Below are 13,047 nucleotides of genomic sequence, written 5' to 3' on the forward strand. Positions count from 1 at the left end.
CGACTTGTAGTAAGATAGGCATAGTCGCCTACAAGCAAAAGTACTGTCATCCTTTAACCAGCAGTCTTGCCTAGAGCAAGAGTCAAAACTACGACAGTACATTCCTACAAAAGTTTTAACAGGAAAAAAAAAAAAAAAAAAAAAAAACACAGGCACAGTGAGCATGCCAACAGGAAATATATTTTCTCAGTTTCGATGATACTCTAACATGTTATAAATATAATACATGATCTCTCAATCACATAGACGGCAATGGGTTACTGTGCAATTCATTCGGGGTGCCGGCTGTGTTCTTGCATGGGGTTGCAGAAATATGTTCAGGTGTTGGAGCGGAAGGTGGCAGCACCTCAGTATGTCCAGCCTCGAATGTCAACTCATCCATCTTTTGTTGAAAGTCACTCCTTCTGGCTCAGTCTGGTGGCGGTGAAATCTCGAATAAGCTGAAATATTCTGACCCACTTCTGCGTCTCATTGGGCAACCACCAGGGTTGCTTGGCTCCAGATGACCAACAGGTGGCTTTCAAATGGTAACCAGAATTTGCTCCCTGGAAACCTATCTTTGATGAGAACCAAGGGCCAGATGTAGCAAGGCTTTTATGCATCGCAAACAGCGAAAATCGCTGTTTGCAAGGCGCAAAAGCCACATCGCGATGCCCATTCCCATTTTGCGGGTCTGTAACCTGGTTAGCGACTCGCAAAATGGGGCTGAGAGTCATAAATAGGAAGGAGTGTTCCCCTTCCTATTTGTGAGTCGCAGCGCAATGTAAGATTGCTTTGTGACTGCGGTTGCAAAGCAATCGCAGTTACCACCAGGGTCACACTGGTGGTAACCCATTCGCAAAAGGGAAGGGGTCCCCATGGGACCTCTTCCCCTTTGGGAATGGTCCTGAAAACCTTTTTTGAGAGCAGGCAGTGGTCCTATGGACCACTGCCTGCTTTGAAAAAATGAAACGGACACGTTTCATTTTTTCGTTTGTAATGCATCTCGTTTTCCTGTAAGGAAAACGAGCTGCATTACAAAAAAAACTGCTTTATTTAAAAGCAGTCACAGACATGGAGGTCTGCTGTCTCCAGCAGGCCACCATCCCTGTAAGTGCTGCGACTCGCAAGGGGGTCGCAAATTGCGACCAACTTTATTAATGTTAATGAGGTGGGCCTTTGGCACCCCCTTGCGACTTGCAGATGTTGTCAGGGACTCCATTCTGCATCCGGCATTGTGACTCGCAAATTGCGAGTCGCTCAGACTCGCAGTTTGCGAGTCGCAATGCCGGATTTTCCTACATCTGGCCCCAAATCCCCAACCTTTAAGTCTGATATTTTGGCCAGTTGGCAGTGGCTGGCCTGGTCATTCACACTTATTCTCTTGTGGTACACCTGGAGATCATTCATAAAGTGGTGGGGCCCACGAACCAGGATGAGGAATGGAGTCAGCAATCACATGCCCCATCGAAATGTGGCTGGGAGCTCACCCGGTGGTGAAGTGTGGGGTTTGACGATAATATCTTAAGAAAGAATATATGAGTAATTCAAGAGGTACCTGGTCGGGCAGAGGAGATTTGTATAACTTTATTCAGTGTCCTCATAAACCACTCCAACTCCCCGTACACTTGAGGCTGCTGGGGTGTGATCTTTCTGTGAGAAATTCCCATTGTTTTCAGGTATTCTGCTACCTCAAAACCCTGGAATGGGGGGGGCCATTATCGGTTTTGATTCCCTTGATATAGCCATGGATGGCCAACAGTTTTGGTAATGATTTGACTCACAGTGAGCCAAACAACTATTTCCACCTCTAGGTATTTTGAATAATTGTCAGTCACAACTATTGGGTGTCTCCCATCTGGGAGACTCCTGAAGTCAAGACTGGCTGAGACCCAGGGCTGGTTTGTCCTCGCTCTGTCTCTATCAGGGCAGGAGCTCTAGTCTCACCAGCCACTTAAAAACAGGGGCATGACCTCACTGCTGCCTCGACCTTTTCATTCATCAAGGGAAACCATACCTTGGTTAGTAACCGGCTCTTGGTCTTCATCATGCCCTGGTGTCCGGCATTTGTTAGTTGAATAGCCCAATCTGTGAGACTGGTGGGGATTACCAGTCGGTGTCCCCGCAGGACACACCCAACAGGATCAGCCACGAGTTCCTGGCGAAACATGGGTAGACTTCCCATGATCCGTCGAGCATCCAGGGTGAGTTAGGGACACTGCTTTTGTACCACATACCACTGATTTGTTTTAACTGCTCTAAGAGCCTTCTGAAGGCACTCATCTTGTTCAGTTGCTCTCCAAAGTGTTTCCAAGGAAATTGGTAATGGTTGAGACCGGTCCGACACATACCTCACACATTCCTCTGCTTCCTGGGCATCATCTTTTTCTGCAATCATGGCTACTTGAGGGGGGAGGAGGGAAAAAAAAATTATGAGAGCGAGAGAATGAATATTGTTTGACCCTGGGCAATACTCCACGCAACCATCACATTCCTGTAGTTGAAGCATCCACTTCTCTATCCGTGGAGGTGGTTTGATGAGGTGCCATTGAACAGAGGAATGAGAGGCTTGTGATTAGTGGCACTAGAAATGCCAAAACTCAATCTCTTGTAGCACCTTAGGCCTACACGGGTCTAGAAGGTGGTGATATAGTGGGGTTCCTTGGCCAGGACAGGTTGGTGGTATCCCGACCGCAGGTCTAATTTGGAAAATCAACTGGCTCCACTCAGCTCTCCAATCAGATGGTCAATATTGGGAATGAGGTGCCGCTCGCTCTTGATCACGGCGTTAGGCAGATGCATGTCCACACATTCTCACCTCACCCGGTTGTTTTGTTTTTCAGGCTACTGCAACAGGGGACATCCATGATGTGGGCCCCTCCACCCTCTCGAAGATTCAAGTTTGTCCAGCTTCCGTTCTACTATAGGCCACAGGTGGAAGGCTATGCGCCTATGTCATAGAGCAACTGGATGCACTGACTTATCTATGTGCAGTTTGTTTTTTTAAACAATCTATGCACTCGAACACTTGTGGGAAAGCCTTCAGGATGCCGTCTGTTTTCTAGGTATACACCAAAGGCAATCTTTACAATGCCTAGAGCTTCAGCCACGTGGCACCCTAACAGAGTGCCCTGGCCCTGTTCTGCAATAGACTTGAGTTTCAATGGACTGATCCCTAGCGTATGATCGTCTTGAATCACCGGTTCATGGGGAGTGGTCGCACCTGCCCATAGGCAAACACTGACTTTTGCCAGCTTGAGGCAGGGAGGTGGTGTCAGCTCTTGGTAATCAGTTGTTGATATTATGTTAATTGATGCTCTTGTGTCTCCTATCACAATTATGTGTTATTCTCCCATTTATAGCTGGCATTTTGATAGTCTTTTGCTAGCTTGGGTTGTGGTGCTAATGGTGAAAATGAACTGTCTGTTCCTCATCATCATCATCCACATCATTGACCCAGTACTGTACTTCTAGGGCATTACCCGTGGTGTGTGAGGGTTGCTGCCTGTTTGAACGGCACACCTTCATGAAGTGATTCACTTTGACACATCCCCACACACCTCTGTCCTCTAGCAGGGCATTCTGCAGGCCGGTGTGGCGGTCCTCCACAGTAACCACATGTTCTGGGTGTGGTCACTGTTTTCCTTGGTTTAGGTCTGTTGGGTGCTGGTGTGATCACATTGACTGGCTCAGCTTGGATAGGATTCTGGAACGCTGATTCCATATGGGACGCTCAAGCTTTCAATAACTCCTTGGTCCTTCCCATGGTCAGGATGTCAGCTAGGGATCTCCCAGGCTCTTCCAAAATGAACCTGTGCAGTTTTGTTGAGGCACACCCTTGAATAATTTGACCCTTGATTTCTTTGTTCTCATTCGTGAACCCACACATGCTAGCGAGTTCTTTTGAGCCGCATGTAAAACTTATCAATGGACTCTTCGGGTTGTTGCCTTGCTTCTCTAAACAAACCTCTCGTACTCAATGTTGCCCATGGCTTCAAAATGAGCATTCAGGGCTGCAATCAGAGAAAGGTGTCTCTTGGGAGCTGCTTCCACAATTGTTTTAGATATCCCATGTATATCCTTGCGCCCTAAAAGTAAAATCATAGCTCTCTTCTGAGCATTTTCAACTTTAGTGGCCTCAAAATATAGCAGCTCTCTCTCCACCCAATCTTTCCATTTGAGAGCTTGAGCAGACGGAGTACCCTCGACTACAAATGTCTCAATGGAAGGTATGGTAGCTATTATGAAGATGTACTTTCAATCTCTTCCCAAAGGCTCAAGCTTGAATCCACCATTCCGGCTTGAATTGTATCTTGCGCTTCTAACACCGATGCGGTGTTAGGGTAATATGATAGTGAGTGATTTATCTCACTGCAGTCACTGACCATACACAAGTAATCAGTGCATTGTGCTGAAATTCCCTGGTAGTATTGAGAGTTTTTCAGGGGTCCTGGGCCGAATATGGTGTTTAATTTTGTTTTCTTTTATTGCTCTCTGGGGCCTCTCATCTTGCCAGCGGTGTAGAAAAGTCCTGTTATCACTGGTGGTGGAGGGCTCAGACAGCTCCAGGCAGTCATCCTGGACGCTGCTTCATTCCTTGGCTCCACGTGTTGAGGGAGGGCGGGGCCACACTGCACAGGGTGCTCCTTTCTGCATAAGTGTGTCTCTCCCCGAGCAGCAGGTGGCCTGCTCCCATTCCTCTGGGGAAAACAGGCTCCTGCACACCACAGCGCCGACAGCAGTTAAAGTGGCTGCTGATGATCGGGTGGGCTCCGATCACTTTGCCAGGACCCAGTGAGTCCAGCAGTGACAGACCTTGCGTGGCACGAGCACCGCCCGGCTTACACACAGTGGGCAGCCATAATGGCTGAACTCTGCACAATGGGCAAGACCACCCTCGTCACCAGTGTGGTGTCGGCCGATATGGTTGACAGGTGCACAAACGCTAAATAATACTCAGACACAGGATATATGTTTCTGTTGACCGTCAGGCAGGTCACAAGGTTCTCCCTGACCACTCCTGCTGACCTCACACATTTATTAAAGATACATACATGGTTACAGGCAATACTAACAGTGCATCTATCGAGGGGTCTACAAACAAAACCCCCTCGCTCTTCTTTCAGGGGAGGGAGTGCTCGCGACCCAGTTGCGTCACTGGCGCAACACTACAGTCATGTGGAGATACTGAAACAAAGGAGGCTTTGCATGAACAGAAACCAAAACATGGAATAGTATAGATTTGATCTTCAAAATGATACAAAATGTCAACTTTGAGAGCAAACTACTTGGGGATTCCCTGCTTAAAGTGCCAGATGTCAGAATGAGGCTTTACACGCCAGGGGTGGCACAACTTAGCATCATAGTTAACATACACAAAAAAAATGACAAAGTAAAACAGTTACACTAAGACAAATCATAAAAATAAAAAAAAAACATCAATTGCATTACTTGTACAGTATATAGATGCAGGGTCAATGTGCATAGTGTCATTAAAAAATTACCTTGTGCTCTCCCGATTATGTTTCCAACACATGCAGGTTTCTCTAAATAGACCCCAGACATAATAACATTCTGTTAGTACTTGAGATATGAGGTGTGTCTTCAGTGGTAATTTTGTCCCCAAAGCCTCTGTAGCTCTTTTGCAGTACTGCTGCACTACATCAAACACCTCAAAATGATATTTGTCTCACTGTGCTTCCTGGTACTCTGCTGCAGTAAGAGCAAACAGTAACAGAAGCTCTGTGTGGGCGCTTCGCCATTACAGACACCTGTATGCCAACACCAAATACAGCCAGCTTAGCCCATCATCCTTAGGAAGTCAATAATACGAGTACCGTTGAGTTAGGTAAGAACAGCTGTGATCAGAGGTCTCAAGGCAATACAGTTTTAAGGCTTCTCACTGATGCATATCTATTAACAGTTTTGAATGTGACAGTTTTGCACCAGTCCGAATTCTTGAGTTGGTCACTCCTCGTTTTCCTTTGCATTCGGGAGCTTGAAACCTTACCTTTCCTTTCCACCACAGGTGTACAAACTCTAGGGGATATTAGGAATATATCCCCCAAAGTTTGGAGTGGGGAGGGGAACAGGGAACAAAATCTCCCCTAGCTTTGTCAGTGAGAACGGGTGAGTAAACAGATGTGCAGCTTGACTTGAGCGAGGCGTCTTCTGTCTGCCACTAAGTCTTCTTGAAGCTTTTTCACTCTTGAGGAGCAAACTACGAGGAAGCTGCAGGGCCACTTTGTTTAGTTAATTATTTGACTGTGGTCACTGAGGTGTTGACACTCTCCTAAAATTGGTCTCTGAAGAAAGGTGAGCCAGCATAGCAAGGGACAACAGGAGATGCCGTTTTCTGTTAACATTATGGCTGGTTCAGCTGACTTGAGAAGAACAATTTTAAGAAAGGCTCAACAATACCAATGACCGCAAATAAATAATTAGCAAAAACAAAGGAATCTCAGAGCCCCCACAGAGTAAACAAGTATTGGCAAAGCCAACAGGCCTCACCTATTTAAGAGCTATTGGCATTGCCAATGTGTTTGAGCCATGCTGTTCTCCAGCCTGGGTGCTGTTCAGCATGGCTAAAAGACAGTGGCAGAGAGGAGACTGATGTGGAGTGTTGTAGCATAGAATGGCAAAGAGAGGAGTTGAGTGCTATCTGTGGAGTAGCAGAGAGTGTTGTGTACTGGAGCAGTATAGTGTGGAGTCACTTACAGTGGAATACACTGGAGTGCAAATTTGAAGTGGAGTGGTGTAGAGTGCATTGGCATAGAGTGTTGCAGAGTATAGTGTCATTTTGTGCAATAGCATTGAATTGAGTGGCATACAATGCAGCGTCATAGAATGTAGCAGCAAAGATTTGAGTGATACATAGTAGACTGCAGTGGCTCAGAGTACAGTAGATTTGGGTAAAGTGGATTGGCGTAGTGTGCAGGCTCAGAGTTGAATGTTACAAAGTAAAGGGAACTGGCGTAGAGTGCAGTGGGGTAGAGCACAGTTGTGCAGAGTAGGTTGGCAACCTAGACCGGAGTTGTGTAGAGTGCAGCAGTGTAGAACAGAGTGGCAAAGAGTGCATTGGCATAGAAGAGAGTTGTACAGCATAGAGCAGGGAGGTGTAGCATGAAGTGGCCGAGAGTGGAGTAGTGCAGATTGCAGTGGCATGGAGCAGTGGAAAGTGGAGCAGAGGGGCATAGAGTGAAGTATTCATGGTGTGGTAGGTAGCACACTGCCATTATAGACAACACATTTTCAATTGAAATGACCATTACATGACATACAGCTCTACAACGCACAGAAGAAATGTGTGGAAATTGATACACCTAGTTTAATGATTTATTTTGATCATATTATAGTATTTGTTTCCATAACACTTCAGAAATAACAAAAAAATGTGCTTCATTTGTGTGTTCATAGTTCTGATACATCCTGAAATTCTTACAGTTGATTTAAACATTGTAGTGTGCTGCAAAACAAGCCTCTTTCCTACCCCCAACACCACCAAAATTTTAACATGAATCCTCTGACGTCAGAGACAAAAAAGTAAACAAGCGCCCTTGGAAGACAGCACCTGACATTCGACCTCTGTCTTTAAATGCACAGCAAACGCGATGAGATAACAACAATATTTAAAGGCCTGTTAACAGAAGGCGAGTTTGTGGAAGAATACAGACAACATGATTTAGGCACGGGAGGGATAAACTGAATCTGGAGAGCCTAAAGCAAATAAAGCCAGCAAATGGAAAGCCAGAAAGTGTGAGTTACAAACAACAAAGCCGATTGTATTGTATTGTAAGGTATTTATAAAGCACATTCTGGCCGTAGCATTGAAGCGCTGAGGAGAACCGGTGAGTCACAAGGATACAAAACAGAAAGGAAACCGTTGCCACAACTGTTCCTTAGTCACCTCCTACCTAATGGGAGAACAGCCAAGTTTTCAATTGCTTTCTGAAACGAAAGTATGACTCTACCTGCCTGATAGCAAGAGGGAGGGCGTTCCCGAGTCTAGCTGTCCCCACCGAGAAGGCTTTCTCCCCCCCCTCTCACCCTATGGAAGTGAGGCACAGAGATGAGCTGCAGAGAAGATCTAAGCAGCCGGGCGGGCTGATAGGGCTGCAAAGCCGAACTAAGATAATCGCAGCCACCTTGATGGTTTGCCTTATAAGTTAAGCAGAGTGTTTTAAACTTAATACGTTTTTCCACCGGAAGCCAGTGGAGTTGTGTGACACTCCTGCTGGCTGATGCGGAGTGTGGTAGATCTAGGACTAAACGGGCTGCCACATTCCGAGTAAGCTGTAGCCTATGGAGAGCGGACTTGCTGATATTTAACATTAAGGCATTGCAGTAGTCCAGTTTAGACATCACAAGCGCCAGGACAACCACAATTTTCAGGTCTCCCTGAATAAAGGGAAAAATGTTCTTAATCATTCTCAATGCCCAGTAACAACATTTAACCATCTGGTTAACTTGTTGCTCAAATGAAAGATCTGTCAAACACAATGCCCAGGTTTCCTGCCGAGGAGCATGGAGCTGGGTACTCGCTACAGGACTCTGGGCACCAGCGGGGGCTCCATAATTCAGTATCTACGCCGAAAAAAATAATCTCTGTCTTTTCCCCATTAAGTTTGAGCCAATTGCTGCTCATCCAGCTGCTGATCTCTCTCATGCATTGATAGAATCTGTCTGCCACCTCCTCCCAATAGTGAGTGACCGGAATAATCAGCCGAGTATCGTCCGCGTAAGACACTACTTGAAAGCTGAATGAACGCGCCAGTGGTGCAACGTAAAAATTAAACAAAGTAGGGGTGAGCATGGACCCATGTGGAACCCCACACGGTAGTTGAAATGAAATAGCCCTGTAATCTCCGCAGGACACTGTGATTGATCTATTTGTAAGAAAAGACTTGAGAATGTCAAGTGTCCTATCTTTAACTCCGGCCTGATGCAAACGCTGAATCAGCAGTTGCGGGGGATATGGTGTTGAATGCCGCGGAAAGATCCAGTAGGACAAGGATGGCGCCCTCCCCCTGATTCACTCTTCTGTGAATTATTTCAGCCGAGGATATCAGAGCGGATTTTGTGCTATGAGCTTGTCGGAACCCATGTTGAGAGGGATCAAATCCTCCATTGGTCAGTAGAAAGTCAGCCAATTCGGTATTAAGATGTTTTTCCAGATTATTGGCCATGGTGGGTAAAAGGGAAATTGGTGGTAGATTTTCTAAATTGTTAGATTCCCTGCCTGGTTTCTTTGTAAGAGGAATCACAATGGATTCCTCCAGGCGGGGGGAATACACCCTTCCCCAAGGATGTCACCATACACTGGTTCCAAAGCAGCTGAAACCAAGTCCGGTACTAACTTTAGTATCCGCGTGGGACAGGGGTCATTCGGTGAGTCGTACTTGACTCTTGCCAACAGTTCGGTAATTCTTTTGGCCTATAAAAGGCTGAAAAACTGGTCAATTTAGGATTGGAATCTGAGAGTGAGATTTCCTCCAAATCGCCTCCATCCCGTTGCGGGGGGGCTTGCGCAAAAATTTGCATGCAGCTGGACAATTTTATTCTTGAAAAAGTCAGCGACTGTGGCAGAAGGTGGGTGAATTTGTCAGACCGGAAGAGGCGGCGGGAGGGTTACGGTTCGGACCACTTTGAAAAGTTCACCCGGTACACTCTGATTTTGCGAGAGAAGTATTCTGTTTTAATTTTTTTGATAGGTGATTTATATTTCTCAAGGGAGGCCCTGAATTTGCCTCTCGCCATCACGGTCTTATGTGCCTGCCATCTACGTCCTGACTACAGTATAGTCTCTGCCAATTTTTAAGTTCCTCTGAGTACCATGGAGCTGAAGGGGGGGGAAACCCCGGCATGGGACCTAATTTCGCCAGGTAATCAACGGGTGGAATGCATGCCTCGGTCAACTTTCTGAAAGTCCCCAAGATGACTTTAGCAAGCCAGCTGTGCTATCTTGTAGGATGAGACCTAAAAAGGACATCTTTAAATCTTCTGAAAAGGTGTGTGTGTGTTCAGTTAGATTTCATGTGTGATAAATGTGACGTCAACTCCATATACTAAAACTAATTGAATAACTGAACACAAACTACTGATCTGGTGTTAATGAAAGAGGGAAGGAAAAAACGGTGTAGTCTCTGAACTGCGCAATATGCAATTCAGGATTCAAATCCTGACTTCCCCAAATGACCAAACTGTGCAATCCACGGCCCATTCCTTTATTTTTCTACGAACCATGCACATTAACCATCTACCTTGCGAAGACATTGAAGTAATTCAGTATAGGACCAGTGCTTTACAAAAACCTCAGTTACAAGAGGTTAATATAAAATAATAGCTTTACATGTAATAACAACAGCTGTCGACAAAAACTGAGCAACACGGAGTGCAGGAGTAGACACATACAGGAGGAAGGTGGCTCAAAAACATGCACTCTAATGGAGTCCTTCACACAAAACACAAAAGGTAGTGCTATAAAAGCAAGTAGTCATGCCAGACTCTCAAATGGATGGTAAAGAACAGATGCTCCATAGGCAGGGAAAAACACAAGACTGACAAGCTAGAACACGAATAATCAGGCAAATGAGGATGACAAGGTGAGTGAACCGATGGTAAGCAGCGGACGGACTCAAGCCCCTGTAGGTTATTGGTAAACCATGCCTCGGAACGGTCTAGCAGAATCGACCTAAAAGATTAGGAACATACGCGCTTAATGCCGCTTATTTGATAAAAAATTAAATTAAATTCTTAATCTGTTGCATAAAAGTTTTCCGATGTAAATAGCTTAAAACCAAATGATGAGAACAGAGCCAAACATACGCTCGAAGCTGAAAGCTGTTGCTTTTGTTTATTCACTGTTGACACGTTAGTGAGATACAGTAACCACAGTTCTGTTTCCATTATACATTGGAACACGCGGTCCCTAACGTACAAAACGTATGTGAACAGGGAAACATTGTAGCGAGCAGCTTAGACATTCATTCCATGTTTCCTTTGTAGCAAGTGGATGCACCTTAAAGCCAGCCCCGACCAGTTCTCAACAAACAACTACCTCTCGCAGCCGTACAGCACGCCTCTTCAGTGCCTCACAAGTTAAGTCAGCATTTTACAGTGGGTCCGCTAAGTACCCGCAGCCCCCAACGTGTAGAAGACCGCGCTAACTTGCAGACTCACATAAACGTAATTGCAATTACGAGGGACATAGATGGAAAAAATATATAACGTATTCCTCAAACGAGGTAGGATAAGGGAGAAGTCTCTCTCCTTCTTTCTGACATTTCGCTCACCTTAAGCAACAACCAGCAGAGAACTCTTCTGCCCAAAACCCTTTCTCCCCTTCCTCACAAACGTGGTATGATCCTCGTCAAACCCCTGCCTGGCCTCTTTTACCCGGCCCATTATGCTGGACCTTTACCGTAATCTACAGAGCAGCTACGAAATGCCTCTTCCAGCCGTCTTCTGAAAAGCGGAGCAAGGGGGAGGGATCTTCTCTTACAGAAGAGTTTCCCCTAATACGGGGGCACGCAAATCCTGAGAAAATCAGTAAAACGACGTTTTTTTTAACCGCGCTTCCAATTCTGGTATTTTAATTCTGCTAAAACATGTTGAAATTTTCCAATATTTCTACCACGAATCAATGTTCGCAGAAGATATTGCGTCGACGGTAAAACAATGGTCCAGGCTTGGTATTTCCTCTTGCAAAGTTTAGTAATCTGATACTTTAGACGTACTGTTTGAAATTGAAATATATCAGTGTGGATACGCACTATTTAAAGTACCTATTTACTTTTGAGAAGTGCCGGTACCCTCCCATTAAATGCATTGAAATTGTGCAGAGAAGTGCAGTAGCTCTCCCTTTCAAATTAAAGAAGTGCAGCTACTCAGTATTGGACAGAACCTGCCCATTTAAAGCACTGTTTACACAATTTGGTTCCACTAAAGTAAATATAGGACAGTTAATTAATTGAATAAGTTGTTAAATGAATGTACCCAACTGGTGTGCAATGTTACTGCTGACAAAGTAATATGGTAACAGTATGTCCTAATGGCCCTTACCAGTTCTCTGGTGGATTCCGGAATGTGTGGTAAATCATGTTATTTTTGGTATCCAAATGGGTGCTACAAATAACCTGATAGGTAATGAACCCTGTGGCGTTAGAATTTATTGGGTGCCATAAATATTGCACCATTCTATGGGACACTCAAACCAGACCATTTTTCAACACCCTGTATTTAGGACGAGCACTCTGACCTGTTGTAATGTATCTAAGGGCTTTTAACTACACCCTCCGCATGCCCATCACTATCTCTCATTTGTGAATTTGCCTTTCAAAAATCCTTTGTTATCATTGGGAAATGCTTTACGTTTGTCCCCCTTTGGGACGGTTTGGTTACCGCCTTGAACATCGACCATGTTACATGGATAATTGCACGTTTGCAGATACGTTTGACTGTGAGCCAACTTCTTTTTCCTTTTGAGTCTCTCATTCGCGCTCATGCTCATGGCGGACGTGGCACTTTGAATCGGCTCGCTTATGTTAACTGTTATACTTTTCATTTTCAATTTAAGTGTCAAGAAAAGACCAGTTAGGAATTTACAATGTTAACAGCTCTAACTCAATCAAGCACAAGACCCATTGCAATGCAAATGCTTGTTTTACATTGAGCAGTGTTTTCCAGTTATTGGTCCTTCTGGTGCTTAGTGCTAGCACGTAGGTCTGTGATTTTGGAGTTTCCCCAATACATTTGCTTTGAGGTTTCAGTGGGCATTGTACAACCACCCCTGACCTGAGTGAGTCTGAGTGATGTGATTCAAGGATGTGGGGGATCCTCTGTGGTCACTCAACATCTATAATATGTGAAAGAATAGGTGTTGCGGCCGGCACTACCAACTGGCAGGGATTCCAGATTCAAAGACTGCATAGTCTTGATTCCACCTCATGCTTATTGAATCCACCATGAGAGACTCCCTCTATGTCACTCTTTCTGGTTATTTTTCATCCCTGCTTTCTTTGTTTGTAACTATTAGTCCATATTTTCTCCCTCCTTTCACACTTTTGTGTT

The 13,047-nt window shown here is 45.2% G+C and overlaps 1 protein-coding gene across 2 annotated transcripts in view; it reads right to left on the reverse strand.

Annotated features, from left to right (window-relative positions):
• The window catches only part of GTSF1 (gametocyte specific factor 1), a 795,979-nt gene extending 784,590 nt beyond the window's left edge, over positions 1-11,389 (reverse strand). For both annotated transcript variants that reach the window (XM_069231025.1, XM_069231026.1), the window contains exon 1: positions 11,271-11,389. The gene's annotated coding sequence lies outside the window, so the exon portion shown is untranslated. The remainder of the gene's footprint in view (positions 1-11,270) is intronic.
• Between the last annotated feature and the right edge of the window lie 1,658 nt (positions 11,390-13,047).

Source organism: Pleurodeles waltl, chromosome 4_2 (assembly GCF_031143425.1).
Source record: "Pleurodeles waltl isolate 20211129_DDA chromosome 4_2, aPleWal1.hap1.20221129, whole genome shotgun sequence".
Classification (NCBI taxonomy): domain Eukaryota; kingdom Metazoa; phylum Chordata; class Amphibia; order Caudata; family Salamandridae; genus Pleurodeles; species Pleurodeles waltl.